At 63.2% G+C, this 5,995-nt stretch overlaps 1 long non-coding RNA gene across 1 annotated transcript; it reads left to right on the top strand.

Moving 5' to 3' along the window:
- Positions 1–2,782: 2,782 nt before the first annotated feature.
- Positions 2,783–5,716, top strand: LOC132676820 (uncharacterized). The gene is made up of 3 exons (XR_014135997.1): positions 2,783–4,331; positions 4,802–5,051; positions 5,355–5,716. It is a non-coding gene; the product is annotated as an uncharacterized LOC132676820 (long non-coding RNA).
- The last annotated feature ends 279 nt before the right edge of the window (positions 5,717–5,995 follow it).

The raw sequence follows: 5,995 nt of genomic DNA, 5'->3' as shown, positions 1-5,995 counted from the left end.
GTGGCCCCGCTGTGGGTGTGAGCCCGGGTCGCTCTGACCCGAAGCCTGGGCTTTGGCAGGACCCCGAGGAGGTGACCTCTGAAGCCAGCCTTAGAGGTGAGGGTGTTCTGGACGGGAGCCATGGAGCGGGGCGGTGGGAGCAGGGGGCTCGAGGGGCAGGGATGGTGGGCTCCCTGGGGGAGGAAAACACTAGGGGAGGGGGGAGGGGAACACCCCGGGGAGGGCATCTGGCCCAGTTCACTCGGGGCTCCGGACGTCAGGTAATGAGTCGGGGGTCACCGCAGCTTGCCAGGCGCAGGGGACGTGACCAGGCAGTGTCGTCAGAGCCACGGCATCCTAGATGTGGAGGGAGCTCGCGGGCTTGGTATTTGCCCCCAGGCAAGTGTGGATTCCCAGGCACCGGCCTGGGAGGACGATGCTGCCTCAGTCTCCCCCTCTGTAGAGCAGAGCAGGTCGTCATCTCCCCCCGGGGCTGGATTCCCTGACAGGTCCAGAGATGGTCTCCAGCCAGAGGAGTTTTTCAAGTGAGGTCTCTACCTCGGTGGTCTCCGAGAGGGGAACAAGGGACGCGCCCCCTGCCAGCTCGGCGGATGCTCTCGTCCAAGCTGCTGATCGTCACTTCCAGGCTGGCACCGGTGATGCGGTGTCGCCCGCCGGCTGGGGGGACAGGGGCAGTGAGGAGCTGTGCTTGCGGACCCTGAGAGGCAGAGCTCCTGAGGGCCCAAGGCTGCCCCGGGTCGTGTGGCGGTTGGAGCTGAGCTGAAGCCCGATGTCTCTGGGAAGGACCAGGAGGACAACCTGGGCCCTGGGGTCTCCGGGAGGGACTGGGAGGACAGCCCGGGCCCTGTGGTCTCTGGGAGGGACTGGGAGGACAGCGCAGGCCCTGGAGTCTCTGGGAAGGACCGGGAGGACAGCCCGGGCCCTGGAGTCCTGCCTTGTTCCTGCCATGGGATGGGTCAGTCTGCATCACCCATTTCACAGAGCAGGAGAGTGAGGCCCAGAGAAGGGAGGCAGGTGTTTCTGGGCACAGGGCTGGTCAGCAGAGAGCTGGAAAACCACCTCCGGAGCCCCCGCCAGCCCGGCAGGGAGCCCCCGAGCCGAGGGCGAGCCTTCCCCTTCTGCCTGGCCACTCATTCTTCCCAGACCTTGACGGTGGCCTGTTCCTTTTGGCCACAGGTATTGCTGGCCGAGCAGGAGGGAGTCCAGCTGGTAGGACAGATGTAGCTACAGGGCACAGGGACACCTGTGAGCTACCAGGAGCCACATTGTGGGCTCTGTCCCCGAGCCTGCCCGGCAGCTGGGGTCCAGGTGCCCTAGGGGTCAGCACACACCTGGGTCTGGGCTGAGCAGGAGGCCATGACCTCAAGGAGACTCCACTCGGCCCTCTCCTGGCTCCTGCCTGGTCTCACCTGTCCTCCCTGAGGGGCTCCAGGGCCCGGATCCAGGCCCCTGATGGCTGCTCGGGCTCCAGCCGCGAAAGATGTAGAGCCTCTGGAGCCGCGGAGTTCTTGGGGCTGGAGGGAGAGCGGGCCACCGACGGGGCCTCGGCTGGGGAGGATGCGGGCCTCGTGGGATGAAGAGGGGGCCGGGACCCGGTCCCGGGGTCGCGGCTCATGTATACAAAGGGCTGAAGTCACTGAGTGCCCGGGGGATGGCCAGTTACAGTAGCCCCCTGACACTTGGTTTTCCTGGAGGTGCCCCCTGGCCTCCAAGGGCCTCTTCCCACCCTCTGACTCCGCCCAGGGCTGCAGCCAGGCACAGGATGGACCTCTGTCCAAGGTCCTGCCAGGAAGACAAGGCAGAAGGAGGAAAGGAGAAGGGCAAGGGGCAGACCGACTTCTCCCTGCCCTGAGTCGGCCTCCACTGCTGCCTCCAGGACCCTGGCCCAGCCATGCCCCAGGGTCCAAGCACCTGGACCCTGGGGTGGAGTCTGCGGTCCAGGCCAGCTGGGTGGGGTGGGTGTAGTCACGGGCCATCGTGTCCCCAGATGTCCAACCCACCTGGCCTCGCACCCTGAGGCCTGCCGGGATGGGGAGGGCATGGTTCTGGGGCTCAGGAAGGTTGGGGTTCCAGAGTAGTTGGCGGAGGTGGGAACATGGGGGACCAGCCAGACGGGGAGCGATTGGATTCACGCACGTCAGCGTCACCTCTGGATCATCCACAGGTGTTGAGTGCCGGTCCCTGGGCATACCTGGCCATGACACAGACCCGGCTGGCCCTGGAGAGGGAGGCCTGGGTACCCGGGGCACCTCCCCTCCACCTACCCTTGGGGGCGAGCCTGGGCCAAGCCCACGCTGATGCACTTTGCCGTCTGACCCTCAGGGACAGGGGGGACACTGAGGTCAGGAGAGGCAAGGACTGGCCTAGGACAAGTGAGGTGTGCAGGATCCAAGGAGCAGGGCTGGTCTCCAATCCTAGGCCAGCCTCTGCCCCCACATGGGGTTCTCCCTGGGAATGAGAGCCCCTGAGATGCTCGGGGGTCCCTATCCACCCCATCGGTGTGAGGCTGTGACCTCTGGACATCTCCAGAAAGGCTCACACGCACAGAAACACACACACACGCTGACACTGACTGCCCAGCTGGGGATCAGAGGGGAGTCCACACTGGGAGGGGGTGGGTAATATGGGGGAAAGAAGAGAAAGGCTGGAGGCAGCGGGGCCATGGGGCAGGGACATCAGGATTCCTGGCAATAGCCCGGGACCCACCACATAGGGAGGGGATATGTGCCGGCTGAGGGTCAGGGGGTCCACAAGTGTCCGGGGGGATTGCCAGGAACTAGGGTAGAATGGGGTCTGGGGTCCTGTGTCCACGACGCTGAGCCCATGGAGCTAGGAGGTGTGGATGGGGCTACAGCACAGAACTCCTCCTAAACTGGGCTGCGTAGACAGTGTCCCAAGTGCCCCACAGGCTCATAGACGACTCTGTGTCCTGGGATCTTCATCCCTGGCCCTCTGTTCTCCCCTCCTGGGAAAATGCTTCCTACTCCCTCAAGGTCCTTCAGAGCGGAGGGCAGCCTGGGGGCTTGGAGGAAGGAGGACCTGGGTGTGCATCACGTGGCCGAGCAGCGGACCCTGGTGTGGGGACCGAGGTCAAGACCCTCCTTGTTGGAGCCTTGGGTCCTCATTAGGAAGTGGTTCCCCAGGCAGAGCCCTGGCTGGGGCGAGGAGGCCTCGTGAGGGACCTGAGCACCGGGCCAGGGGAGCGACACGGGCCACAAGGGAGGCTTCTGAGGGTTGTCACCTGGACCCTGGAGCCCACAGGTCCTGCACCTAGGAGACACAAAGAGAGAGACAGAGTCCAAGGCAGAGACAGAGAATGGACCCACGAGAGAGGAAACCAGAAATTCCATGAATTGGCCAGGAAATGACACCCGGTCATCATGTTCTAGCCCTTAGAACCCGGTCACACGGGCCGTCCACCCGGGAGGGGAGGGGGTGACAGAGGGATGTGGGACCAGGAATCGGGAAGGCTGGGAGCCACAGTGGGGACCGCCCAGCACCTAGGCCCAGACCAGGCAACGGGACCCGAGCCCAAATGCAATGAGCCCCTGGAGTGCGTGTCCGGAGGGCACAGGGTCTGAACGAGTTCACCTCCACCTTCCGCGGGGCCCGGGACCTAGGCAGGAGGGGTGGCTGTGTCTGGACCCGGAGCAGACCCAGGCCCACGTGAGTGTGTTCTGTGCCAGGCCCACCCCTTCCTCATCCTTCCATGGCCACGTGTGCCCACGAGCCTCTTAGGATAGCAGGCATAGGACGTGTCTACAGGTGGCTCCCTGATGGCGCCCCTACAAGTAGATGCCACAAGGACCTCACTGTGCAGACGGGGAGACCGGGGGGCCCTGGGAGGCACAGGGTCTGTGCAGGGCCCCAGCACTGGTCAGGAGGAAAACCCAGGTCTGAACCCAGCTCTGTGGCCCCAAAGCCGCGGCCCTGGCTGCACCAGGCCTCACGGGGACGTGTCTGGGCTGTGTTGGTGTCACTGTAGGGACAGGGCATGGGGTGGAGGGGAGCCCTTTGCAGCCTGGGAGGGGCTCTTGTGGGAGGAGGAAGCCGGGTAAGGGGGCCCCAGGAAGTGACCTCACCCCTCTGGTCACAGAGCCCAATTGAACTCACAACCCGGGTCACCAGGCACCCACCTTCTGGAGACAGCGCCTGACTGGGCTCATTCGTTGGGACATCTGTGCCTGACGAACATGTTCTCCTGTTGTGTGCCCCTGTCCTGTGGCTGCCGGCTCAGGGGAGCCTGTGGCCATGACGCTTCCCGACCCTGGAGACAGTGGGTCAGGTCGTGCACAGGACGCCTCTGGTCTCTAGCTCGCAGGGACCCAAAGGTAACACAGGGAGACCCAGAGACAGCCAGTCCATCCCAACAGTGCTCTGATCTGACCTGTGCGGCCCCAGGACCCCTCCCGTCTGTGTGTGTGTGTGTGTGTGTGTGTGTGTGTGTGTGTGTGTGTCTGTGTGTGTCTGTGTGTGTCTGTGTGGAAGGAGGGGTCGTGTGTGGAGGGCCCACCTGAGCAGGTGCAGGCTGATGAAGGGGTCAGATGCCTGGTGGGCGGGTCAGGCTCACACCCGGTCAAGGCTGGAAGGCAGGGACAGGGTGTGCTGGGGTGGCCCTTTTGTCCCCAAGGTTCATCCAGAGCCCTGCTGGTGGATGTCACTGTGTCCCAGGCGCAGGGCTGTGCACACTCAGGTCTGTGTCCGATCTGGGAGCAGCGGGGAGAGAGGGTGGAAGGACACTGAGGTTGGCCGGGCGGGGCTGTGATGTCTCCGGGCCATCCGCGGGTCACTGTCTTTACAGAAATCAACCGATGAAATCGGGAGGCGACTGTCGGAATCCCGATTCACCTGTCCTACAGATTTGTGCGTGTGCCCCGTCGCCCAGGAGGGCCACCCTGGACCGGGGGAGAGAGTGGCCACACGGAGGTCTTGGGAAGCAGAGCCTGGAGATGGCCTGGGAAGGCCTCCTTCACCGCCCCGGCCCCCCCACAGGGTCCTGGTTCACGGGTCCTGGGATCAGGACCCGGAGCCCCCGGAGCCAGAGCCTGAGGGTGAGAAGGCTGGGGGTGGGGGATGGGATGCACGGGGCTGGGCGGTGCTGGGTCTCCCAGGGAGGAGCCCCCGGGGGCTGGTGTGGGGCCGGGAGCATAGACGGAGAGCCCCGGGCTGTGGACTGCAAGGGGGCAGAGGTCCTGGTGTGGGTTCCTGGCCACGGCTTCTCAGGGAGGCTCTGGGGTGAGTTGTGTCTCTGCAAAGGCCCCTGGAGAGGCCGGCGCTGGGTGGGGGGGGGACCTTCCCTCCTCTCACCCTGAGGCCTTGGAGCCGCTGCAACCATCACTCTGTTTCCTTTCAAGAGTCCGGGGCAGGAGCAGAAGCCGGTGCGTCTCCAGAGACCAACCCAACAGCATCGGGGGCCTCGGGGGCTCTGCAGGCAGGGGTGGTGTCTGGGGCGACTCCTACAGGGGCCCGGGAGCCAGCAGGTGACCTGGGACCTGTGCAGGGACAGCGGGCACCTGAGCAGAGTCAGCTGGGTCCTGCTTCTGCTCCTGCTTCTCCTGGTTCCACTGTTCCTGCTTCTGCTCCCAACACTGTTCCTGCCACTGCCCTTCTCCCCGCCCCTTCCCCTGCCCCTGTCAACGCCCTTGCTCCCATATGGATGCCAGTCAGAAATCAAGGGCCTGAAGGCCTACACGGGGTGTTTATTTTACTTTATTTGTGTCATTTACTTTATTTGTGTTTACTTTATTTGTGTACTTTATTTCAAATTTATTCTCCAATCCCTGACCCGACCCCCCACCAGAATATCTCTTCCTCTTCTCCCTTATCCTTTTTCTCTTCTACTTTTTAGCTGTTACTTTATTTGTTCATTAGTTATAATCTATATTAATCTTCAATAAAAAGTTTTATTTATTTTACATTGTGCAATTCCTGAGCACTGGGTACGGTCACAACGCTGTGAACCACGCCACAGAATTTTGCTGCAGAACATCTCGGT

This window comes from Panthera onca, chromosome D4, assembly GCF_046562875.1.
Source record: "Panthera onca isolate mPanOnc1 chromosome D4, mPanOnc1 haplotype 2, whole genome shotgun sequence".
NCBI lineage: Eukaryota > Metazoa > Chordata > Mammalia > Carnivora > Felidae > Panthera > Panthera onca.
The sequence above is the reverse complement of the archived record's forward strand: the minus strand, read 5'-3'. Positions and strand labels throughout refer to the sequence as shown.